This window comes from Empidonax traillii, unplaced genomic scaffold (genome assembly GCF_003031625.1).
Source record: "Empidonax traillii isolate 1590-97213 ecotype Southwest subspecies unplaced genomic scaffold, ASM303162v1 scaffold15:size5535645, whole genome shotgun sequence".
NCBI lineage: Eukaryota > Metazoa > Chordata > Aves > Passeriformes > Tyrannidae > Empidonax > Empidonax traillii.
In genome coordinates, this window is record NW_020955208.1 from 3,004,283 (window position 1) to 3,031,875 (window position 27,593).

The following is a 27,593-nucleotide window of genomic DNA, read 5'->3' on the forward strand; positions in this document are numbered from 1 at the left end:
ACTCTCGAGTCTCTCAATAGCCTGACAATCGTGTGCTATGGGATTTGGTACAGGGATTTAAACATGTTTTCCTTTTAATTAGGTGGTACCTCTAAATTTCACAGCACAGTCTGAAATTCCATACCTACATTACATTTTACACCCCTTTCTCCTCCAAGAAAAACATGAACCTAAATCATCCTACAAAAAGCACTAATATTTCTTTTCTCACATGATCCAAAATGTTCTATACTTTTAGCCACGATTACTAAGGGGCTACTTCTGCATTAAAAATACGAGCATATATTAACACACAAAACCTCCCCTTTTAAGACAAGAATGACCAGCAACAAGTCTGATGAGAAGTTCAGAGAGATAAAAGATCATTACATCACATTTTGGCTAAGAGAGCGAGCTGCTCGAACATCAAACATTAATGTCAGGCTTTAGTATTACATATTGTATAATCCAAGGGCATATGGATTTAAAAAAAAAAAAAAATCAGTGAATTATTTCTATATCCTCTGAGTCCGTGAAAGACAGACAGACTCCAGCAAGCATAGACACATGCATGCTGTGTGTTCAGAACAGTTTGAAGAAGAGTCTAGAAAAGTGAAAGGATGAACATTTTGGATTCATGGAAATTCCTACAAAAGAAACGATTTTAATGTCCCACTTCCAGGTGGGTACAAATGGGCTTTTCTTAGCTATTTGTGGTCATTGTTACTTCTGGCTTCTACCAGAACACAGAATAAAGAGAACAACGAGATGTTTTGCAGATATTTTGAACCCAACAAAACATTTGGTTTACCCTGGGGGTATACAAAGTCAATGGCCCTTGGAGCAATTTTGACTGGTGTTTATTTCTACGGCTTAGCGTAGGCACTCAGGGAAACACTTCTTGTGCTATTTCAGTAGCTTTATACTGCATAGAAGCTAAAAATCTCCCTGTCCTCATCTCTCTAACATATCACTGGACTGACAGAGACAGGAAAAGAACCCAGCAAATACAGTGTGTTGACTAGCTACTGGCATGCATAAAAGGAAGCAAGGAAGATGTAATTTCAGTATTTTATTACACTCCAATTTTCACTCAATCTGATTGTAACCAGCCATTTCCAGAGCCAATACTTTCTTTCAGGGAAGCCTCAGAAGCAGGGACATTTTTTTTTATCAGTATGAGAGTAGCTTATTGCAGTGTTGATTTATACCAAGGAGCAGGTGGGATAACTTGAGGCCAACTTGAAGCTTTACCATTTAATAAGCAACGGGCAAATGCAACTCATCACTGTATGGTATGCTGTGAAAATACTACTTGCTGTTTTGATTTCCACAAAAGAGCTGATGCTTTTGTAAAGAATGTGTTGTGCTGCTGCAGGTGACAGAAACTCAGGTGATGTGAAAAACACTGATTAATCAGGTAAGCATCCCCAAAATATATGTATTTAATCTAGATATGGATACAGTTATACATGAATCTGATGGGCCTAGAGATGCAGTTTTTCTCATGCCAGGCCTTTTACCTCCTTCTGTAAACTTCAAAAAAAGATAGGCAATAGCAGGGCCAGAGGTCAAAAAATCTTCAAAAATCACACAAGGGTTTGGATTCTCCTTGAGTTTTGGGCAGTAGTTAGTACTAGAACTACCAAAGAAGTTCTTATTTTTCAGTTCTCCCATCACTAATTGAATTACTAGGCAGAGCTAGCTGAAATGCATGCTAAAAAATCTGAGTGGTCATTATGTTCTCAGTTGCAAGTTTCAGGTTGTTTTTGCTAGCTTGCTAGGATTTGTCTCTATTTATTTATTTTTTTTTATTATTACAATGTACAGGGTCAGTGCATTCTCCAGTGATGCAGCAGAGATTTCAGATTCCAGGCAATGGCTGGGAGGAAATGGCACTGACTTGGCAGGAGTGAAACATAGTTCTGTTCTTAGCTCCGCAATTTATTTCCTATCTCACTTTGCACCTGCCTTTTTCTTCTCCCATAATACATTTGTGCATCTAAATTGAACAGCCTTCCCAGCAAGGATGGTCTTTCTCTTAGTGTTTGTATCTGGCATCGCTCAATAGGGCTCCTGTTTCCTCTTGAGTCCTGAGCAGTATTGTAACTCAGGCAATTAAGATGAGCAAAGAGCCTGATTATTCTGCCTAAAATAAGTCTTTAATGGAACTAACGCTGTGCAGATGGGAGAACAGATACCTCATATGACTATTTTGCTCCATTACACAACAAAGAGTCAACTGTGAGCAGCTCTCTAACAAGCTGGATGTTGGTAGTTTTTTGTCCAGAGCACTCAGCAAATACTGATAAATAATAAGCGAGTATGCATTCACGAGTGATTTACTAACAAAAACTAGGAGCGCAAACTACACTAAAAAGAAATGGGCACACTTAGTTTGCTGTCACCAGCAGAGGCATCTTCAGTGGTGCTAATGGAGGCTTGGGCTGCAGACTCTGCAGGGCACAGACTTTGCTCCGTGTTCATACAACAGTTAGCACAGCGGGATCCTGGCCCGTTATGAGATGCCATGAATGCTAAATTAACACAAATACATATTTAGTAAGGAGCAAATGATAGATGTTTTGTGGACAGCCAGACTGCCATATTATTTGGATTGCAGAGTTCTGCTACAGCCCAGGCAGTTCTAAGGACACACTGTAAAGATGCTCAGGGTATTTTCAGGAGCTGCCTCATGCAATATTCAATCAGCTGAAGTGATCTGAAGCACTGCTGGTATTAGGGAGCCTACTTTGCTGTATTCATTTGTGAGCTGTTGCATACAGAAATCTGAGCACACAAGAGATCCAGAATCCCAGGTAATGTCTGACAGAGGTCTTTCTATCTTAGAAATTCAGCCACCAACATCTGCTGAGATGGGTTCTGTTTTAGATGAGATTTACGGAAAAGCTATTGATTAAACTACAGCTTTAGCTCTGTTTCCCACTCATACACACATACACAAACAATTAAACGCATTACCAAGCTGAATAGCATTTCAAATTATAGCAGTTTCTGCTTTCAAAAGCACTTAAAAACGTTATCCACAGACATACATATATATGTTTGCACTGTTTAATTGACATTGTTTTCCCAACTCCTTCAAGTCACCTGTAATATCAAGTCAATTAAGTATTATTTTCCCAACCTATTTACTGAGCTACCTAGCAATCAATCCACCTACACACAGAGAGAACAAATGCTCATGGGGATGGTAGATCTTAAAAATACACTGAAAAACTGTCAGCCTTCTCCAATGGCAGCCAGGCTCATAGCTTTGCAGGATTACACAGCCTGACATCTTGCAGAAAATAAGTCCATGGGATAAAAGCTCCATATTCTGGCAGTACCATTCCTTCTCTGCAAATCAATACACTCCTGTGTGGAATAACGTTACTATTTCAAGTTATACACATGCTAAATATGTTTGGGATTACATTGGTATAAATAAATGGCTGAGACCACATTTCTTTTCCATCTCTGGTCATGAAGTCTTTCTTAGAACAGAAGCTAATGCTGGGGGAGCTCAGTAACCAGGGACACTTGGGTAAATCAGGTTTGGTTCCTGCCACTGTCACACACTTCCCAGGTGACCTTGGGCATGTCACACAGAGCCTGACACCCAAAGAGCTTGTGCACATGGTGGAGATGCAGAAAATCCCAGATTCCTAGTGTCAGCTGGTCTCCCCATCTCAGCTCCCAGCACGCTCAGCTAACCAATCAATCATCTCTAAAATATATTAAGTTTTATTACGTATGTGTGCATGGCAGCGGTGAAAGAAACCGAGATAAGATATAATCAATTGCTTTCTGTAAAACTAGTCTCAGTGAGGGTCAATTTGGCTCACAGGTGGTGTATTTGCAAAGTCTCATTGTGATCCCTCTTGCCAGGAAACATGTGGGGTCATGGAACAGGAGAGCTTGTCCTGTCCTCTGCCACTTTAGGCTTTGCCACTTCTCTGAAAGGAGCTCCCGCTGCAGCTTGACGTATGGGACTCATCTAGTGAAAGGGCACATGATGCCATCAACAAATACCTTTCTGTCTGTGTTCTGTTCCCTAACCTTGTAAATCAAAGCATTAAACACCTTTTTTTGTCCTCCCTTTGTTTGTGCTGCATCTCAGACTCCATCCCTGAGCGCCAGTAATGTCCCAGCACAGGTGGGCTCCAATTTACACAGGAAAATCTGGGTCTTTCAACATGAACCAAAGAGGAATAAATCCTGGCCTCACACTGTACAGAGCCAGCATGAAGCTGAAATCAGAGATGGCTATAAACCTCTTTCAGAGTGAAAACCATTATTATTATTATTTGTATTGCTTCATTTAGTAGAATCGCAGGTCATACCCCTGTACAAAGACATATATTTTTGGGCACCAAGCCAGACACTAAAACAATGGCAACTGTGACTTGTCAGGTGAGACAAGATCAATCGGGCTAGGATTTGGAGTTCAAATCACTATTGGAAATAGAGCTTCCTGGCAGCTAAAGCAAACTAAATTAAAGCACAGGTATTCATACTGCCAGGGGATCTCAAAATGAAATTTAAAGGGCTTTTTTACAGTGTTTGGAGGATAATGCAAACAAATGCCCATGAATATTTGTTCACATTTTACAAGCCTTTGCTTTGGACATTTTCAACCACCTCCAGTATTTTAGTGTGTGTTCAAGTGATCCACATTTCATGGTTCAAAAGTCACAGCATTTCAGTGTTCACTGCAAATAGGTTGTCTAACATTTTCAGTTGGAGAATAACACCAGATGAATCCCCCTGCTCAGCTGTATCGGTTAAGACAGTCAACTTTGGAATTCAGTACCAAGCAAAAACTCGAGACTTCTTTTCTCCTCAGACCACACTGGTTTTAGCAAAGGGACCTGCTTAATATTTTCAGAGCAGTGTTGATTTTTTTTTTTTTTCCTTCTACACTCATCTCGATCAGGTCTGAATTAAGGTCTAAAACTCCAGTCATCCGCCACGATGGCTTTTTGCTACTTCGTCCCTAATATCTGTTCCTCCATTTATGCCCTCAGAGCTCATCTTCCCTCACTAACCGGTTGCTGTGCCTATACACATCCTGTGCAATGAGACACACTGGCAGCTGTCACAGCATCGCCCAACCTCTTGTTTGAGAGGGTGCACACGCAGTGTTTTCCACAGCACCTGAAGCCTGTCTTTTTCATCAACTTCAGTGCAAACAGACCACAAGGAAGGAACAGAATTCCACTTTAAATCAGCCACTGCTATATACTGAGGATAGTTCTGGGACAGGCGTTTTATCCCTTATTGTTCTTTTTCATAAGAAAAACACATTGCCTTCCATAAATCTTTGCTGTGAGTCCACAGGGTCATCCATTTGCCAAAAGAGCAATTATTGATTATTCCCAGTCTACAGCTTCTGTCGCTGTTCCTGAAAATGTGTGTCCGTTTCTAATCAGACCTAAGGTTGCAGCACGGCTTTTGTCATCTGCTTTCCTGGGGAACAACAATATCCCAACAATATCCACAACCAGTGCAGTGATATAAAGCGCCAGAAAGAATGAGTTCTTAGTAAAGGATCTTCTCTTATTAGAATCCCATATTTTAGCAAGGTTGATGCCCTGCATATCAGTCAAATCAACTGCAATTGCAGTCCAACCTCTGGGTCTGTCTGAGCAGGAATCTCTGCCAACTCCTTCTAGCACATTATGGCTTAGAGGAAAAATTAGGCAGCATTTCAAAATACCAGTTAGGTGTAAGACTGAGCCAGGCATTTAAGAGTAATGATCAAACACCTGAAATTTCAAATTTTCAATTTTCAAATCTTTCTTGCCCACCAAATGATCACAATCTCACCCAGGGACACTAAAAGACTAACTGATGTTCAGGGGTTTTACATGAAAACCTCAGCAATAGCTGGAACTGACTGGCCCCAGGAAATCCCAGTGACACTCCTTCTTAGGTCATTAGTTTGAATCAATGATGATGGCTTGAAGGGGCTACTGTGGAATGAGTTGCTAATAATCATCATATGTACAAGACAGCATTTCGGAGTGGGCTGGGACGCCCCACATCAGCCTTTACTTTATGTTCATGTGTCTAATCCCCATATCAGATAATTCACACCCATTTAAAAGTACCAGCCTGGGAAAATAAATCCTCAGATAACCTGCAAAGTCAAATAATCCACGAAATCAGATGCGGTGGGATGACTGGGGATAGGGAAACTATTAGGAAAAAAGGCGCAGACTGTGGGAGTCAGAAGCGGTGGAGCTTGACGAGGAAAAGGGATGCTGAGGTAAATGTCCCCTCATCTTATCCATAAGTGTGGGCAGAGACCACGCTGTTCCCAGAGCATTTTGGCTTGTTTTTTTCACAGAGAATGAGCAGCCTGTTCATGAGAGAATGTAATACTATATGGAATAAATGAGATTTGAAAACTGCATATTTTCCACCCACACTACAATGGGCATTATTGCTGGCAGCCAGCAGTGGGAATAGCTGGGTAGACAACCAGCCTTAATTAGGAGGAAGGCATATTCTTCTCAGGAGAAAGGTAGGATTGCAAATGTTTGCATCGAGCACATTCCATGGATTTCAGACGTAGCACCATTTGAAAAGCAAGGTCTGATTGAAAATGAGTGTACTATAGGGCATCATTTTCAAAGTTCTGCACAGAATATTCCTCCAGACAAGCAAAGGGGAACGGGGTTTCAGATGCTGTTGCTTCTTACTCTATGAATTGTAGGCGATGCATTCATCCAAAATACCAAGTGTCGGAAGCAAGGGGCACAATGTCTGCAAGGGCTGAGCCCTCTGAAACACCACAGACCCCTGAGCTGCCATTTGAGCAACTCAAGTTGAGCTAGAAAATTGGTCAAGTCTGGGTTCCTATGCAGCCTTATGGACAAACCTGGTCTGCACTGATACTGGGAATAAGCAAGTTGGACAGTCTGTGTAAGGTGTGAGCAATTCCACCCCCTTAAATCACAGTGGTATTGTTATGGGAACTTCCTTTGGGGCCACAAGAGGCTAGGAAGGCCAGACAGACCAAGAGTTCCTCAAATAAATATGGCCCTTCACTCTCAGCACATCTGCAGCTGACCCTCAGAAACGTTAGTCCATCACAGAGCACACCACTGCCTCGGCTGCCAGAGCTGCCAGCAGAGAGGTGGAAAAAGTTGTTGTTAAAAAGCATTTTGCAAAAGGATTTCTCACGTAAGATCAACATTTGTAGAACAGTTTTGATGCCCTTCCTACATTGGTGTCGTTTTTAGAAAACTGTTTGAAAACAAAATGCTGATTATTCTTCATGGTGACAAACTAAAATGCTGTATTGTTTATACTGCTTTGGAAGTGTTTCGGCTGCAGACATCTGAACCTGGCTCCATTTCCCTTCTGTATGGCTTCCAGCCTACCCTGGAGACATACTCACACACAGGCAGCCCTGTCTGCTGCCCTCCCACTAGCAGGCTGCCACCAAGCCAGGAGGTGCTGCTTCCTCTAAAGCAGTTGTCAATGTCAGCACATGAATCCACTGACAGATGGAGACTGAAAGTCATGAAAAAAAACCCAGTCCTGCCCTAGAGATCTAATCCATCAGCTTCCCACCATGTCTCACTCCTCTTGCTCACCCAGCTCACCCAGGAACTCACTCCCTAAACTCCCCTGGAAGATGAATCTCCTTGGGGCCAAAGCTGCCAAGAAGCTGGCAGAGCCCAGGTTTTGTTGTTTCACACTGTAATAACACATTAAGATTTGGAATGTTTTTCTGTTGTGTTTTTTTGTTGTTGTTTGGTTGGGTTTTTTGTGTGTGTTTTTTTTCTGTTTGTTTTGGGGGGGTTTTTTTGTTTGTTTTTTTGAGGCAGCTGAGCCTCTCCATCCTGTCCCATCCAGATGGTGCTCCAACTGGATACGAATCTTCAGACAACACTTTTCAAACTTGAACTAAAAACCCAAGAACAACGAGAAAAATTGTGAGAGAAAACTGAGTGAATTCTGTGCCTGTGAAAGAAACAAAGCTGTGAGAGGGTGGGAGAGAAGAACCCAATCCCCTAAATGCCTCCAGTATCCATAACAGGCACTCAGACCAACTGTACCTGAACTTTAAGGCATGGCCCACTTATGTCTGTGCTTTCAAAACAGCAAGCCAGTGTGGCCTGCATTCAAAGTAAAGTGTGATGCAGTTCCTGTAGTTGATATAGAATGTTGGGGTTTGGGCTGGGCTTTTGTTTTTGTTTTAAACAAGAAAAGGCCATTGCCGAGGTCTGTCTGTCAGAACTGAATCAAGACCATGAAGTCATGCAGATGGGAACAGGAGTTGAAAACAAATAGTGAGTTTTGATCCTACAAGGTAAACGATTTCTAACCCTTCCTGAACACCCCTGCAACTATTTACACAAATTCCATTCTAAGAGTCCAAAGCCTGGGGAGCCAGCATGATGCCTGATGCAAAAACAGCAAGAGAGTACATGACAATCCTGAAGAAAGTAAATTTGAGCTCCTTTTAGATCACCTACCACGCGATTATAAAGGAAGCCCCTCTATCTAAATGACTTCATGTTAATTTTCTTCATCTGTTTCACACTTCTCCCCCTTTATCTCCCCACTTCTCCAACAATACAAATGATGTTGGCTTGGACATATTTTCTCTCCAGCAGCTCAATAATTTGGAGACAGCGATGCATCAGAGCTCTCTGTTGGAAAGCACATTCAAACATTTACTATTCACTCCTACGCTGATTACTCACTCAGAATGCCTAAAAAAATAATAATAGCAACATTAAAACCCAACAAAAATACCAACCTAAAACAAGAAAGGGAATATGGAAGTGTACAGCATTAAAATAAACTCTGGCTCCTTTGCCAAACTCATTAATAATTTTGGCTTTCCAAAAAAAAAAAAAAAACCCCAAAAAAACAAACCACCAAAAAAAAAGAGAAAAAGATTTGGATTGCTCTGCTCTTCAAGTATCAAAACATCCAATTAACACAGCTAATTAGCGTCACAAACAGCAGTCAAAAGAATGGTAATTTAGATTCAGGATTTCAAAGGTTTCTTAATCCCAGGCCAATGCAACTAATCTCTCAGAGGCTGAAAGTGTTTTGTTATTGCAATGCAATTGTATAGCATCCCATCAATTAGTGGCATTGCAGGGAACACTCTCTTGCATGATTCATTTGTATAATCAGAACCCAAAAAAAAAAACAGGGGGAGGGGGATGAGAAGGAACAGAGAAAGCTAGCTCCTTAAAATATGCAGGATCAATTTTTCCAAATAATTTATACCATAGCTGGAAATGTTTGTGAATAACACCACGTCCTTCCCCAAACTGAGCCAGCAGGCTGAAGGGCTTTTGCTTGTTTTTAAGAGATTAACAGGACAGGTAAAGCCAGCCCCACAAGTGACATCAGCTAGCCTGCAATTAGCTGTGTTGGCTGATATGAACATTTTCTTAGGAAGGGGGTGGGACGAAATACATTTGAATGAAAAGATCCCTTTCCTACCAGCCTTCCCTTTATGCAGGAAACACAAAAATGGCAAGACTCTCATCAGACAGACACTGTAACATCCTCATCACAGTTAACTGCACATCATCCAGGGATTTGACCCCAAAGCTCCTGGCAATCCTAAAGTTTACCATGTATCTTACATCACCATTCACATTTCCGAAAGCCCAGCTTTTCCAGTGGATGGAATTGGAGGAGTATTCAGGAACACTGTTGGAATCACTCGTCTTGGCTACAGAAGTCAAGTTCCCAAACTAAGATCTGAAGGTGTGTCTGCAACACCCAATTGTCTCTATTTGTCCATTTTAGAGGTCAAATCTACTGGAAAGTGAGCAAGGTACAAGTTCAGATACAAACATTTTCCATGTTACTCCATAAGTTCTTGACCAGCTCAACCTTAGTTTCTCTCAAAACTTTCACATTTTCACCTTCTTTCATACTCTGCTGCCTGAGCCTTCCAAAAAATGCTGCAGTCTTTTGGCCTTCTGCTGAATTTATTTGGATTTCAGATTAAAAGGCTTGAATTTTGCACTCCACCTTTCCCAGCACCAACAGACTGAAATGCCTTGCAGCTAATCCTTGCTCTGGCCTATAATGCAACCTTGCAAGTCACTTGTGCCTCAGTTTCCCTGACTTTAAAGCAGTGCTGAGTAGCCCCAGATTACGCTCCAAAAGGATGCACTGAGATACCGTAAAGTTGGCACATTTGAAAAAGGAAACAGCACAAAGTAGTGCCTGAGCTCCAGAATCAAATCATTACATTCTGTGAGCATGACAAGTCGAGAGGATTATGGTAAAGATGACATTTCAGAATAATGGTGGTAAATCACTGATTTACTTTAGGCAACCTCCACACAGAACTGACCTGTTCAACACATCCTGCACCTCGAAGAACGCTCTAACAACAAAGCTTTTTCCTTCCAGCATAGGCACACACTACCCCACACCTGCTCACCACAGGGTCTTTCAGCTCTGTTTCCTGCTGGGTATGCAGTTTTCTCCCAAACCCTCACCATTTCTACTGCTGAGACAGCTGAGGGCTCCACCATTCGGAAAGCCTTGTCACAAAATTTAATCTGTGCTTAGAAGAGGCTGGGGGTAAAACACTCACTACAAAGTAGCTGGTCCTACCAAGAGCATCCTTTCTTTGGCTCTGAGAAAAGAGAGAAACCCTGAAAGCAAATGGACTTGAATCAAAACACGATCAAGCTGTTGGAAAATAAATTATTTATGACAGGATGGAACCTTTGCCCTCCTCAGTCCTAATTTCTAGCTCCTGTATCAGATCTGCCATACAACTGGAGTTAATAAGATTGCATTGAATGAGACAACCCACGAGCAGAACAGGCTCTGTAACGAGTTAAGTGCATGGCCAAATCTAACCACAGTCAAGAACAGGGAACATAGAAAAGCTGGGACCACTGTCTTCATGGGCCCAGTAAATGATCCCAGTATAAGTTCTGGTCAAGGCAAAGTAGGTGTAAAAAAGGTGTTCAGAGGTGAAAAAAGTTAATGCACAAATATAGTGTTCACTCCTGAAACCATTACCATGTTTTAAGGCATAAAGCACTAATGAAGATGTATAGACTCAATCTCATGGACTTATAGACTGAATCTTTGTCTCACTTATATTAAGCTCTCGCTGGTCTTGCCCACTCAATCATCCTTAACACACTCATTGGCATCAACTGCTCCTTTTGTCCTGTACAGACAGAGCTCCTCTCATGCTGTAGGTTTTGATATGAAGTCTAAAAAATAATTATTAAAGGGTGCTTTGTTGAGACTGGACACTATACTGGTTGGGTTGAGCTGTTGCCATTCACTCAAGAAAAATTAGGAGAAAGAAGACCCTTAGAAAGCCCAGACAAAGCAAAAAATGTCTCTGAAGAGTATATTTGATTAATGCATGTTATTAGAAATGGTCCAAATGTGAACCTTATCTATGAATTCCTTCACTGTTTTGGGAGTAAGGAATTCTCAAAACAAAGTCTGCCTGCATTATTTTTACAACAGAACAAGTTTTTAAAAAGAAAAGGAAGGAATCTACATTCACTTCTGGTTGACAACAGTCAGAAAGTTTACCAGTCTTGCAGGATTCAAACCTCAAGGGCAAGTATCCTTAGGAAAGAGGGTGATACCAAAGAAACATTTATACTATTTCTTTAAAAGTGCTGAATCGCAGAGCCACCAAACAACTCAATAACACCAGGAACACCGATCCTGTACTCTCCCTCCAAAACATATCCTAAATTTCTGTACCATCCAGCTAAGCTGACACTTAAGGTAGGACACTCTCACCTCACTCATACAGGTGACAAAATTCAAACCCTGAAAAAACTTCAGGAAAACAACTCAACTTCTGAGCATTAAGTATTCAAATTATGTATCCCTTCAAGTTTTGTTCTTCTCTTGCATAAAGAACAATTGCTATCAAATGATTCAAGGCACCTTCTGGTTCTGTCTCAGTTGAGAAAGTGGTATTTTGATCAAGATGGTTCAACATTTTTTATGTCCTGTTCCAGCTTGAACACAAAACTCATGGACAAAAGAGAATGCAAAGGTAGGAACAGGTACCGCAAAATAAGACTACAAAAGTTAGAACGTTGCTGGTGAAGTCAAATTTTAGCTGAAATCCTGCCTCTCAACCTTACTGAAGCTCAAGAAGTAAGATTTGGCTAATTAAACCATGATAAAAAGCCTGTACTCATAAATAAGCAAATATAATCTACATATTTTATAGTCCAGTAGATTGTTTTCCAAACCTTGTGTTCCTGATGTATAATATAGAAAGAATATTTGCCTTGCTTTCTAAAACAGTCTGAAATTCATGAACATAGAGGTTATTATACAGGAGCTTTGAAATACTCTTTATGTAGGCACATTTACACCATTTTTTCACCTTGTCCTTTCTAGAAGTGCTTGGAAATCTGCAGTAGATTCACAGCAAGAAAGAATCTTTGTTTGACTAAAAAAAAAATATATATCTTGAGGTCTGGAATTCCTAGTGCTAGTGAGCCTAAGTCAGGTGGTGAAATATGATCTTAGCATCATTTCTATGTATATTAGCTCAGAGTTAATAGATAGGTACATAGATCTACATTACAATTAATAAGTGTAGCCAGGGAAAAGTAGGTCCCACAGCACACCTTTAGAAGCAAGCCGTTATTAATCAGCATTTTAACGAAGCATAATTACAACAGCTTATGGCTCCCACCAGGTAAAGCAATAATTATAGGTGCAACCAAATAAACAAGGAAAATAATTACCTATTTCTCAGAGCTAATATTAATTTAACCAGGCTCGGAGTGATGGCTAGACAGGCAGCTCAGTGTTCTCGCACTGCCAGCTAGAAAAACCATTCTGATCAGAGCAAAGTCACAGCTACCACTGTCAAGAGCAGGGGAAGGTACACCACGGTTTTAATCTCCAGGATACCTTCCAGATTTAAAATTCCACATGCCCTGTGTGTGTGAAGCACATCTTCCCCTGGAAAGAAGAGGTGAAACCCCCTGGACTGGCACACACAGCCGTGCTGGAAGGACAGTGTGAGAACACACCATTCTGAGCAGGGTGAGGTGAGCACCGTGGGAAGGGCGGGCAGGACACCACGCTCCCAGGGACCCTCTGATCTGCTTGACAGGGGCAGAGGAAGCCTCTGAATTAGTCTCCGCACCACGACTGCCTTAGAGAGTAAACAGTGCTGTTCAGATGGATCAGAGGAAACCATTTAATAATTACCTCGCAGGGCAATTTCTGCTCTGCCATACCTTCTATCCACGGAGAGCAGCAGACGCAGACACATCGAGCGCTGCTATTATATCTGGAACACTCCAGGCTTCCTCTGGGTTATGGTGGCTTGTAAGCACACCCCCTCCTGGATTCAGCGAGGCTTTCTGATTGCATTGGGGATCCCCCACTGCATCAATGCTCTGCCTTTCGCAGGCAAGTCCCTAGCATTATGAAATGAAAACAAATGGAAGTTTTTGAATTTGTTTTGATGATGCTCCCAATCTCTCCACAGAAACACAAACAAAATAAAGAGGCTGATGATGATTTATTGCATGCAGATGAAAAAACCTGCATCCCAGTGGTGTTTTTGATTCCAGCTCTAATACTGTTAAATATTAATACCTTCATGATTCTAATACATACTGGTATTACCTTGGGATCCTAAGGAAGGAGGTGGTGGTCAGGGAATATGGTGGAATGCTGCCAAGCACAGGCTGTTCCTCCAAAAACCTGGAGACTGCAGGGTGGAAGCAGAAGTAGGGAGGGAAAGTAGGCAGGTAATAGGAATAGCACTGCACAAAATTGCAGGCCACTGGGTCAAGGCTGAGACCAAATGGTAGTGATGCCATCACAACACAATCACGGCGTGGCTCTGCTAAGCCACACTTGTCCTCAGGCCACTTTCCAGTCCTGTGAGTGTTTCAGCAGCTCTGTTTCATTGGGTTCTCCTGTGTTTCAGAGCAAATTACACTAGATTTGTGGCTGAAAGACCAACTCTGCCTTTGAACAGCATCAATTCCTCAGGCTGACACAAGTCAGCACAGACATGTCTGACTCCAACCAAACATCTGGGAGGAGTGAGCCAACCATTTTGAGCATTCACTAAACTGGTTGCCTAAACCAGCTCAAATCAACAAACCATTTTCCCTTCTCCCTGAGTGTTGCAGTGTTGGGTTGCCCAGGTGTGGGGGCCAGGCTCTGCCAAAACCATGTGCTTCACGTTCAGGAATGGAGCATCCTTTGGTAGGGTTGCTTTGGCTTAATCATCAGAACAGCTCCTTCATTCTCATTCTAACACCCCATTTTTTTTTTCCCTCTCAAGCATTACCAAGCCTGAAAACATTCAGTTATGTTTCCTATTTAGCAAAGTGACTTTGCACATCCATGCTGATGTCAGAAAGCAAAGGAGGTAAAGGCACTCATAAATGATAAAACTTAACAAACAAACAAACAAAACAGGAAACCACAAAAAGAGAGGAGGTGGGATTTAAGACATTTCTGATATTAATAAAAACACAGTGGCATAAACATTGCTTACAAAACCATGTTCTTGTGAGGAGCTCCAGAACTAATCACTTGGAAGAAGGTTTGATATGTTTCAGCTAAGCTACACCAAATCCCAAAGCCCTTTTAGCTTCACCATCACTAAATGGAGGCATATGCCACTCTAATTTGGGCTTGAATTGAAGACATGAATGTCAATAGAGTCAAGAGGTTTGGATACAAGTGGGGTGGAAAATTTACCCCGAAGGATAGATTTTACCCCTTGCGAAAGCTGTAAAGCAGGGATTATACAGAAAATAAAGCTATATTGCCAAGAGGATATTTAAACCCTTCAGGCAACTTCTGTGTAATTTTATCATTTTTTTAAATTTAATTTCTTAAAATCTCTTTCTCTCCCCACTCCAAACAGTAACCATGAAGTAAAGCACTGGAAGAAGACATGGTGGGGCCAAACTCTCATCAGTAGAGGCGCCCTAAGCTCAATTTGAGCTAACAAAGTACCTGCATGAAGTGCTGATTCAAGTACTTGTCCTGTGTAAAGCAACTTTTCCTTTCAACAGAGGGCATTCGTGGTCTCAGGGCATCACATGGTCCTGCTGCCCCAGAGCCAAAGGCCTTGACTGGAAGGAAGATGGGGAGGGACAGCAATCCTCCTGTTCCACTGACCTCCCTTTGCATGGCACAGAGATAGGGAAAATCTGCTTTCCACAGAGCACACAAAGGCAATAGATTTGTTACCCAGATGTCCAGGTTGCCCACAAGGGTTTTTTGAACTTAAAATGCTGTCTCACGGATCCCTTTGGGCCGGATGCGCCAACGGAGCTAAAACCTCCGCTAGCAGTGAAGATGCAATCGGAATTCATAGGACACTGGTGAAATTTAAAGATGTTCAAACCCTAGGTGTTTTATAAGGTCTTGGGAAAAACTCCTCTGTATTTTAAATGCCTCTAAAAACCTTCACGCGTCTTTTGCCTCAGTTCATCTATTTTAAGTACAGAAATAAGCATCATCCCTCGCCTCAGAAGTGTGCTGTGACATTTCCTGAAATACATTAGTCAACTCTCATGAGAGGGCCAAGGGGCAGAAAATTCTTTACATAACTATTGGTAAGGAGGAGAACTCATCCCATGCTAACCATGGTTACATTTCACAGGAAAAAGGCTCCAAGTGAGTATATGAAGTATCTTAAGCATACAGTTTCTATTCAGCTGCTGTCTAAAGAAAAACATGAAGCCTCCATTGAATTTCCCCAAATCTTTCTCCTTGGAAGCTTGTGTGATACTCCAAGTAGCTGTAGGAGTCTTCCCAGGCAATTCAAATTCAAAGCTGTTGCTGCTGGCTGCCTGAGTCACTTGTACAAAGGTTTTCCATGCCGCTTTATTTTGAAGGATGTTACCTTAACTTCAAATTCCAACAATAACAAAGGGAGGGTTTTGCTTAGCCTGGATGTAAATTTAATGCCTGGCTTGTCAAAGCAGGCTCTCTCTATCCTGTGCAATATCTGACTTCACAGGGCTACATTGGCAAACCGGTGCAGTGCTTTCCACAGAGAAGGAAAATGCACTGGAACAATGAGAATACAAGAGGGATCAGCAAGGATGCAAAAACATCCATCACTGGACCAAACACTGCAAATGGGGGACAAATCCAGGGATGAGCTGGATAAAGTCCTCTCCAGAAAGAGAGCCTGAAGTCCAAGACAGCTTTACCCAGCTGGTTGCCATGTCCTCACACTCGATAAGGAACTGCACAAGCACACAGTGAATCAGCAAAGTGTCTCTTCTGTAGGCACATACTTAGAGGAGTTACCTTGAGAACCAAATTCACTGGGTTTTATTTGCTTAAATGGTAAATGAAAAATATGAATAAAGTACCTAAAGTGACTGGTGTCCCCTCCCATCCCTCTGCCTCAGCTCCTGAGCCTCAATACTCAGACCTTACAAGGGGTTCTGTCCCCACCCATCTGTGTGACCTGACAACCAGAGGTGCATGGTGACAGTGTCCACGAGGGGACCTGTGGGGCTGGGACCTCACCCCTTTGGCCACTCTCAAGCAGACCATGGAATCCAAAAGAGAGCTGCCACTCTCATCCAGCTCCTCTTTCTCCCAGGCTACACAGCCAGGCTTACAAAGAATTGCGGGATTTTTTTAGGTCTACAGTATCCTGTAAAAGTCTAGGCTCTGGGAGCTGTATGATTACTTGAGATTTCCCCAGCATTCACTTAAAAATGCAATTGTAGGCTTCACAGTTGGAGAGAAAAGCTTAATAATGCAACTGTATGCAGACCTAAAAATAGACTAAAAAAAAAATTTAAAAGACTCTCAAATACACCTGGCAATGCTAGATTCCAGCTTCACTGGTGCATTCCCTTCACTTGCAGCTTTTCTTGAAAGCACAGGGAAACAGAAGAGGGAATTAAAGAAACGGAAAATAAAACACAAATCCAAAAGTTCAGAAACACTGAGGTAAGAATCAGGAGGAGACACGGTGAGAGAAATTAACTCATTTACAAAGCCTGCCTGGGCTGCCGGGGTCCCTTTGACTGAACACACTCAGCCCCAAATTGAGTCCACACTGTATGCAATGAAAATGCCGATGAACGTCATCCCTGTGCAATGGCTTTAAAATTGATTTGTAGGGGGCAGGAAGATTTTGTTTCACCTTCCTTAGTGGGAAAGCCAGACAGAGCTTTCAGCTTTATTGACTCTGGTATTGCAATCACAGTTGCTGGTCTTTCAACCTGTTCCAGAATCAGAGAGAGGTTTTCTTCTCTATATGACTAGATTCTGTAGCAGGGTCGATTCTGTGCTGAATTGAAATTCATCAGAGCCTGCTTTGTCTCAACAAAGTAATAAAAGCCTAAAACGTTATTATGCATGAAATGGTTATGGAGCTGGTGAAAGGGTTGCTTCTCCCCCTTGTTGCAAAAAGGGGAGGAGAGGGGAAATATCTGACCTGACAATAAAAAGTGACTGAAAGAAAGATAAATATTTCACATAAAATTGGCTCTACCTGCGAAATTGTGTAAGGGAAGCAAAAAGCACCAAAGGGATCTCAGAGGAGCTCAAATGATGAGAACCTCACCAGGGCTTGGTGCTGCTCAGTGCAGAGGACTCAGCTGAAATCTGACTCTGCTCACAGGTAACCCAGTGCTTAAATACAGATGCAGTCTGCACCTTTACCTCTTTTCTTGATCTTCTAACATGAAGCATTAGCAGATACTCTAGGGCACCACCGTTGTGCCAACACAACACAGGGCTCCCCTGGCTCCAGTCCTGCAGAGAATTCTGCACTCACTATACCCTTGTGGCCCAAATGAGCATTGTAAAAGTTCCTCGTGGGATCAAAAGGCCTCAGCAAGACTCACCTTTCCTAATATAAATGAAAGAATAAAAATTTATGCACAGAGTCAAGATGTGACTGAGGCTAGAAGAGAACCATTGTAACAGGCCAAGACACCGTGATCTTCAGAGGTTCATCTCTCACTGCCCACAGAATACCTGTGATTGAGACATTTTTTGTGCTGTTTGAGGTAGACCAGGGGTGATGCACTAGTGTTAAACCCTGGCTGCATGTGCAGTGGAAAGGGGGCATCTCAGACAGGCACTTCAGGATGAAGGGCACACTCTGTGCAGCTTTTCTCTCCAAGTGCCTATTAGAGCTAATTAGCAATTAGCTAATTGAATTATATACAATTGCACAAAACACATATGCATATACATAGATAAGTACCATGCACTAGTGTATATATATATATATATCTTTCCTATCTATTCAGTAGCACAAATGTATAAAATAAAGACACAGGAGAAACTTTGACCTTGCTGAACTGGATGAGTGTTTATTCCAACACTGCAGCAAAACAAGTTCTGCAGCTCTCTTGCTTTGCTTTGCTTGGGTTGTGTACAGATTACAAATCTGTACTGGTGATATGGCAGGCTGGCAAACAACAGCTAAATGCTGGGGCATCTACAGGCTAGAAAATGTTGTCTCTGTTAAAAAGCAGGAATCTCACTTGCTTCAGTCTCCTGCCTGCTCAACAGCTGGAACAGGGAAGCAGGATGGAAGGATGCTGTAGTATCTAAAAGCCTTCCTAAAAACATCACGCCAGTCTAATTTCAGCACACTGTCCTTAAAATTACTGGGCCAAAAAATGCCCTCAGATACAATTTACATGGAAATATTCAATCCCACGGAGAGCTCCAAGAGGGGTTTTCTCTCCCCTAAACCCAGAAGCAAATAAGTGCAGCTGCTCCAAACTGATAGTGAGTAAAGGCCCTGAAGCTGAGAGCATGGGACCAGTCCATTCTTATTAAGTTAAAACATTAAAAGTCCTGGACAAGCTGTAAAAAACAGAGACATGATCAACTCAGTCAAATTTACAGCAGACCTGGGGGCACATCCATAATTTTCTCTCTCCTGGGAGCTCTGCTAGATACAGCTTGGAGCAGTCATAAGCACCACAGCACGTGTTGCAAACAACGGGCTAAATGAGCCCTAAAAAGAAATCGTTTTAATGATCGTCTTTCTCCTTTTGGGCAGGGATGTGAAAGGCAGAGGTCGATTTGTGTCAGGCTCCCTGTAACCCTCTTGAAACCATTCAGAAACCAGATGAGGTGAAAGGAGGGGGTGTGAGTTCTTCCCAATCTAGAGAGGTTTCCAGAGGGCCCAGTGACTATGGGTGGCATGGGCTGCTGCCACCACAGAGGGGCTTGTCCTGAAGAGATGGATCTGCACACGCATGGGGTAAAGTATTTCCTGCTACTACGGAGTCACTGCCAAGTCTCTTGAAGACAAGTACAGGCTTTTGATCTTCATCCAAGTGCTTTAATTTTTTAAGGTTGAGAAGTGATGACAAAAACTTTTAAAAGATTTCTTGGCTTGGAAGGAGAGGGGAGTAAATCAAAGAGCAAGGTATACATCATACAATTTATTGTCGTTTATTTAGGCAGCCTAGCTAAATACTCCACGTAAAGCTGCAAATTCAGCAGAAATTTTGCAAGGAGTTGGCGTAGCAAATGAGAACAGATAGTGATCAGGCTACAGAACAGCAAAAGAGAGTCATTGTTAATTAAGAGACCTAAACGGCGAGACCCGCTGAATTAGGTCAGTGAAAATGCCCCTTCCTGCTCCAGTTTTAGGTTGTGTAAATGGCTTCAAGTGAGGTCGTTTTCAGAGTTCCTGCAGTTGCCAGTGGGGCCATATAATGGACGTGAGAAACACCACCAAGAAATATCCAACAATTTAGATCTACTCTAGAACTGGGTCAACATACGGCAAAAGAAAATTAAAGTCAACAAATGCAAAGTAATGTTCATCGCCACACGATCCTTGGAACCCCTGCTAAGCCTAATTTATATAAATGGCTTCGAGAAGCTGACTACAAACTGGTTAAGCCTGCTGACAACACAAAATTGGGGAAGTGGACACAGAGAGGAAAGGAAAAAAGCAAGCAAAGAAATTCTACAGAGTCCTTAGCTTTGCTGGGTAATTTGGACAAGGTGCAGCAAATAGCTCCTAATGTTGACAAATGCAAAAGCAATACAATTTATTTGCAAGATCTCAGGACAAAATGGGAATTGCCTTGAACTTCAACAAGGGGAAGCTAAAATGGCTACAGCAGGAAGTCAGCAGCCTTTTTTGCACAAAAGCCAGGTGGCACAGCCATGTAATTCATTTTTAAGCTAAGAAAGAAATCAAGGTGAACAAAAAGAAAAAAAGAAAAAAAAGGCAAAAACGTTCAGGTTGTTTAAGATAACCCCCAAAAAGCAGTAAAATGGACCTGCATCTATTATTACATCTTTACACTGAAGTCTTTAGCTGGCAAAAACACCTGCATACCTAATACTCTGCGAAGCCTGAGCTTAGGCAAGACCTCTATGTAAGTGAATAACACAGTACCCTTTGTGTGAGCCAGATGGAAAGGGGCTACAGTTAATTCTGGGCCACTTCTGAGTTAGTTCTGGCAAGAACTGCTTTCTAGGGCTATTAGAAATTTCAGTCCTATGTTACACTACCAGTCCTAGAGTAGAAAAATTATAATCTCCTGAATGAAACCCAAGCCTTAGAGAGAAGGTGTTTTTGTTGTTACCTCAAGATTGATTCCAGTCATACCCAAATGTGTTGCAAGGATGAATTTTCCAGACAATCAGGACTCGAAAGCTGTCAGGAGATGAGGCAGTGAGAGGAAGAATTATCACACAAGGTCTAACCCTGTCCATGCCAGCATAGCCAGCTGATCACACTGCAGCATAGGGCAGGCTACAGATATCAAGCCTAAAACCGAAAAAGGAGCCGAATCAACTCATTTCAGAAACAAAACTTCCCAGACTGTCCTCTATCTTCATAAAAAGCAATAGAAAGTAACCTTTTGTGATTCTATTGTTCAATTCAGACATTAAGACCAGACTGCACGGTGCTTTGGCAAATATACTACACAGACATGACTGACCTAGATACAGAGAAGTGATACATGCTGTAATAGTGAAATGAGCAGCAGGAAAACCTATAGGACTACTGTAGGCTATAAAGAGGATGAGTTCAGAAAGGGATCTAAAAGGGAGGGAATAAAAAATACAACACAGATGACATCACAAGTGCTGTAGTCAAGGAAACACGTTTCCTTTTTTCCCCCAGTTCAGAGCAAGCAATCATAAAATGGACAAAAATAGGAATTCAGAGCCACTCCTATCTTCTTCCCTGAGCTTATACAACTTTCAGAGACAATAAAAAGCAAGGTTTAGTCAGTATAGATTTGGGATTCCATCTTCACAAAGGTTTGATCTTTCAGTGTTCAGTTCATAGTAATTTTGCTCCTCACTTCAATGCACATTGCATCGGCCCAAGAACACACAGAACACTCTCTATGTAGTGAGAACACCTTATCAGCCCCTTTTTGGGTACTCTTTCAATCACCAGCTATGTATTGTATTAGCTATGTTATTAATCTGTACTAACTGTATCAATCTAAGTTAAATGCTTGCAACACTGTCAAGGCGTTATGATTGTGCAGTTGAATTCTATTTTGAACCTTTTTATGAATGTCATCTCCTTTAGCACAACAGCCAACATGGCACTGTGTTTCTTACCCTAAACTAAAATACCTCTGGGCCACGGAACCTTCGGAATGGAACCAGTCTCCCCCTTCCACTGTCAGAGGTTTCTACTCTCCAAAGTTCAGAAAGCATTTAAGATAATTTGCATGGAAGCATGTCTCACAGCCAGGCAGACATCCAAAGAGGAATGGACACATCTCCCGAAAACAACTCAGTCACAAAGCAACAAGCACGACCATAGTAGGAAAAAAAAAAAAAAAGGAAGATAATGAATGTCAGGCATTGTAGTTTACCATTAATTAACCAACATAACATCCTAATTTACCATTCTTAGGGTAACGTAAATGAGTTTACCATAGAATTCCCACTTCTATGCAGTATCTGTCTAGAGTAGATCCCAGTCATTTCCAAACGTAAACATGAAAAAGAAGATGTTTTGCAATTTTAAAATTATTCAACTTTTTCTTGACCCAGTGTCACACAGTCACCAAGAGATGTACGTTCCTCTGCTACAGGACACATAGAACCTGGAAGATCCCCCCCCACAAAGATGTAGTCCAAGACTGGGGGGCATTTGCCCTGTGCCAGGACATGTGTGGTTGGGCAGTGATCACAGTATCAGTACCAGCTGCACCCATCCAGTGGTGTTCCGAAGCAGAGGAGGAGCAGCAATACTGGACTGTGCACACCAGTGCAGGACTGAAAGAAACACAGCAGATCTGCCCTCCAAGTCTTGGGTGTTCATCTTACCAAGTAAGCCTTCCATATGAGCTCAAGACAAGATTGGTCAAGAAATATTGTTCCTTTTATTGTTTATAAACTAATTTCTTGCCCTTCTCTTGCAGAATGAGCTAGTGAAAGAATATTGCTGTCTTTTATTTCCTTTTAAGCTATGGCATCTTCCTACATTTTTATATTCTTGAGAGATTCCTAATCTTTGAGTCACCATTGCAACTAATATTTAGAGACTACATTGGGAATCACAAACAGATCAGTGGCTATTAAAGGTAGCCTGATGCATCCTCTGGATCAGAAAGTTCTTGATGTCCTGATTGCAAAAAATGGGTGAATACTTCAGAATTTCCTCTGCCTTATATCTCTCAGTTTGATTCATCTTTAGTACTATTCAGTAAAACTTTATTGCCACTAAAATCTTTATCAAAGTGCATAGTGTTGCCTGAGGTCAGATCAGTGAAGTCTTGAGCCTCATATGAACTGTTTTGATGCATAGAAAATCCGTCTTTAACAATTCCAGCCTCTACTAATAAACTGGCCCTTCCCTAAAGAGCACCGACTTTGAAATATAATTAACCTCCATGTATTCTGCCTTGTGCTGCAAATAGCACTAGGAAGAAAGAGGGTTTTTATCTGATTCACTCTTAACTGTTAAATCATGGCTCCTTTTATTACGTTTTTGTGCATTTCATCCTAGTGGGACACAGAAACAAGTTTGGGTAGTTTCATTGCCTGAATTTTCTGCTGCACACCAGCTGTCTGGTGTGGCTACATTCTCTGCACTGGAAAAGAACATTTATTTCCCATTTCTATACTGTCTCTACCACTTTCCTGGGAGGGAAAGATCTTTTCCCTAACACAATTAAAATAAATATAACAAAATATTTCTTCACGCTATATCTAGGCATTTTAAAGCCATTTTGGGGTGATGTAGTTATACAGCTCCTGGATTAATTCAGTTTTATATCTACTCAGTCGAACTGAAGCTTTGCCAAAGTATATAGCCTTGCTATAGAGAGCCCAGACCAGGTAGGACTAGACCCTGCATGGAGGGCTTGCTCAGGGATTGTTTCCCCTGGTGACCTGCAGAACACCTTGCTGCCAAAAATCAAGGACATGAAGAACTTGACAACATTCAGAAGAGAGGACATGGCAGAGGCAGAGCACAGGAATAGGCTTTACCCTGTGGACCAGGGGAGAATGTGGGGTGAGCAGTGAGGGAAAGAGAAGAGAGACCTGGCAGGTTTAAGGGAAGACAGTGGACAAGAGACTGCACAGATCACTGAGAGCATGTGGGCCTTGATGATTTTCTTAGGTCACCCTGTCAATTTGCTGCTGGAAGAGGAAGGAGAAGGCATCAGGGCCAGCTTTGTAGGCTAGGTACAATCCTGTTACTGCTTCTGCTGCTTGGTGGAGGACTGGGGAAAGGATGACCTTGTTGTGCACACACTGTGTGCTTGTGGCAGGTCACCAGGCCAGCACAACACCCACCAAATCAGCACCAGGCAGATACAAAAACCCACCCCTTATTTGCAGTTTCAGAGAAAGGCCCTATTTAGCTCCAGGTAGGCAAGGACCAGCACAACATGCTCACTGCACTGTTTCTGTACCTGCAGGCACTTTGTATTGTTCATTGCAGAGCTGTGACAAGCACTAAATTCACTTTTTCTCCCACATGCACTTTGTGTAATATCTGGACTTAGGATGCCTCCTCTTGTCATTCAAACTGTCTGCTCCACTGCTCAGAGCTGAGCTAGCTGGAAAAGTGAGAGGCACAAGAGCTGACATTCACAGCTTGCAGAATTTCATCCATAAAGAAGGGGTTTAGTACATTTTTTACCACCTCAGTTTAGATGGAAAGACAAGGAGACAGCAGCCACCCATGAGTTAGAAGGGAATGAAGGTGGGTGGAGAAAGTTGGTGAGAGAAGAGTTGTCCCCACAGGCCTCAGAAACATCTGATCTTCCACAGAACTGCCTTGCTGAAAGTATCCTTTTGTTGTTTGCTCAAATGCAGTCCTTGCCAACTCTCGTACCCATTAGACTCTTGACATTTAAAAAAAGGACTTTGGCAGGTGGGAAACAACAGAAGAAAAGCACGGCAAAATGGCATTCCATGCCAGCCTTCCAGGGAGCAGTGATATGGGGCAGCTACAATCTGACTAGAAAAAAACTGGACACGAGAAAGAGGACCTGGGTTGTTGAAAGGGCCCAAAAGGCTCAAGGTGTCTGCCTCATTCCTCTAACCTGTGTGTCTCTCCAGCAGAGGAGTAAAGTGCTGTCCCTGCTGGTTCCTGGTGGGCAGCAATGAAGGGAGGCAGACAAAGTGATATTTCTCTCTCTCTCTCTCTCTCTTGCCTTGAGCAGGTGCCAGCAGAAAGCTTTGGCAGCTGCCGAGTGTTGTGCTCTGGGAATTTCTGCAGCACAGAGTGTTGGTCTCACTGCCGCAGTTGGATGACACCAGACCCGTTGGTGACAATGAGCCTTACAAGGAGAAGTGAAGGTGTAAAAACAAGATGAAATCCAAGCTGTGTTCTTTTGCAGGGCAGAAAGCATTTACTGACGTCAAGAGCTGCAGCCCGTTCCATTTGAGGTGCGTGTCGTGCCCAAAATGAATTTGAGAGACCACAAATTCACCTGGAAGATCGATTTCATGGCCTGAGAGTCAGAATATTAACTCCGCATTACTCAACTCTGAAACAGCCCCTCATTTTCCACTTGTGCTATCCTTCCCTGCCAAAGCCATGCTGCCTTGCTCTGCTGGGGCTGGGAGAGCTGCACGTCACCCCCTCACAGCTCACCAGTGTCCAAGAGGCACTGGAAAGGCAATTAGGAGTGAGAAGATTAGGGAGCTGTGAAGGGTGTGTAATATGGTGAGGCCAGGGAGGCAAGAGGGCTTGCAGAGCTGGGCTCACCCACCACCACATGTGGGACCACTGTGCCAGTCATGAGGTCCCCCAGCAGATGGTACCACACCTGATTTTTATTCCCAAAGAAAGTAACAAGCGGAAAGAAGGATTGCTTTCTACAGAAAAGAATAAAAGCAATGCTAATTAAACACCGTGCCTGCCTCTCTGATTTGGCTCAGTGTGTTTTGTTGATCCAAAAGCTGCAGAGGTGTCTGGGACAGATTTCGTCTGTGGTGTCACCTGGATGATCAACAGAAACACAACAGGTGATGCTGGAGGAAATAAGCCAAGTAATTGTAACAAACTTGCACCTAAGATGCCAAACAGCCTGAATGTGCAGTCAGTTCTTCATCATCCTCACAGTGAAAGGAGCAAGTCTCCTTTTGGGTTACAGCAATCCCAATGCCCTGCTCTGCTCACTGTCTCATCTTAACCCAGCTCTCCACACATCACCTTGTACATTTGACAAAGAGGAGCAACCAAAGCATGCCGTGTGTGACCCATGCTTCATCTAACTCACCCAGTTACCCTTATTTTCAGTCCAGCTCAAACTTCCCCTTCCCTAGAGCAAAGGAAGAGGCAACCAGCTTGCACACAAAGACCCAAGGAGCAAAGCACATGGAGAGCAGAATGAATTGCAGACAGGGAGCTTTTGGAGAGGGGAGAGCCTTTGCTGCCTCCTTCTTACCGCCAGCCCCTTCAACCCCTCCAAACACACTGCAAAGCCAACACAGATTACACAGCAACTAGGGGATGGGCAAGAACAGCAGCACTTGCAAAGAGATAGACGTACAGCAGGCAGAGAGCTGGGAGACAGAATCCCACTAGGAGCTAGTGCTCGGCATCTCTGTTTGCCCTGCAGCAGTTTCTGAAGCATGGAGGTGCTTGCAAACTGACTCCCACTGTCCCGGTGCCAGAGCTCAGCTCTTCCAGGCCTATGGGGAGGTGATTGGATCCCTGCACTACCTTCCTCCAGCACTCCCCCTCCACAGCTCGTTGTCTCTTGATGCGCCCAGTGTGGGTTTCCAGCTCCTGACAGGGTTAATTGGCAGGCCCAGCGGGGGAAATAAAATGTTTCAGCTCTGTGGCTGCTTTTTCTGCCCTTGTTTGCTCACGATGCTGTAGGAAAGTGCTGGCTCCTGAAGGGTTACAGAGCAAGCACAGCAGGTAGCCAGCTGTTCTAGATCTCTACCATTTCTTCCTGGCCCCTATTTGTGCCCCTTCATGCTGCTCAGGTGCATTCAGCAGACACACAACCCCTGCTCCTCAGACCCGGGGCTGTGGGGAGCAGAGGGGCACAGGCCAGGGCTGGGGGATGACCAGGGCTGAGGAGGACAAGCCATCAGGCACAGTCCTGGGCACTGAGGGCCATCCTGCACTCAGCAGCAGCAGCTTCTCTTGCCCTCTGAGGCTGGGCTTCAGCAGAGACACAAGCCCCCTCCCATCTTCTTCTCTGAAAGCATTCTCATTCCTTTTCCATTTTCATCTAAGTTTCCAATGAAGATTTATTACTCTGAGTGATTACGTTGTCAGCCAAATGAGCAGGGAATAGGAATATCCTTTCTTCTTGCATTCCAGCCACTCGTCTGTTTGGCTCTCAGCAAAAAGAGCAGATTTAGCATGATTTTAGTCCCTTTTTCTTCCAGGTATTATTTATTTTCAGGCTGACAGCATGTGGGAAAACCCATCAAGAACCACAACCCTGGGGCATGAAGCTGGGTTATTATTCACCTATTTAAAACCTTGAAGGAATGGGGTGGTCAGTTAAGTGTAAGTCATGTAAAACTCCAAGGCAAAGACTCCCTGTCGGCACTGAAGACCAGTCAGATGTGGCATGAGAAGCAACTACGAACAGGCAAAGGGGGCTGTGGGGAAACAGAAATGTCACAGCAGTAGACATCAGTAGTTCCCATTCTGTACTCAGAAAACAGGAATTTTACACAGGATGACAATCGTCAAGGAGATGAAGCATGCACAGATACGCAAAGAGATTTTACGCAAGACCTATGAGATCAAGATTTGCTTTTGAAGATTGGTGATTTTTTGTTTGTTTGGATTTTTTTTTTTGTGGTTTTTGGTTTTTGTTTTGTTTGTTTGCATTTTTTTTCCTGAGAGGGGGTTGCTTTTGTTTTTAATTTTCTCTTCCTTGTAATAAGAATATTCCCTTATCATGTGAGAATGCAGCAGTAACGCTATGCTACACCTGAGTGACAAGGACACAAACCCAAAGGTAAACAAAAAGAGTACCCAACTAGTCTGATTTTGGTGCCCACCTGTGAGAAACGCAAGTAACAAACAGATTGCACCAAAAAAAACCCCACCCCTCATGCTGGATTTCTGACATAACTGGTTAGATTATTAAAATGGTAATCAGTAAAAAGGGCAATTTCAATCAATCAACTTCATCTCCTAAGGA

At 42.8% G+C, this 27,593-nt stretch overlaps 1 protein-coding gene across 1 annotated transcript in view; it reads right to left on the minus strand.

Annotated features, from left to right (window-relative positions):
* The window catches only part of LOC114062486 (BEN domain-containing protein 5-like), an 892,614-nt gene that overhangs the window by 40,101 nt on the left and 824,920 nt on the right, over nt 1-27,593 (minus strand). The window lies entirely within an intron of this gene.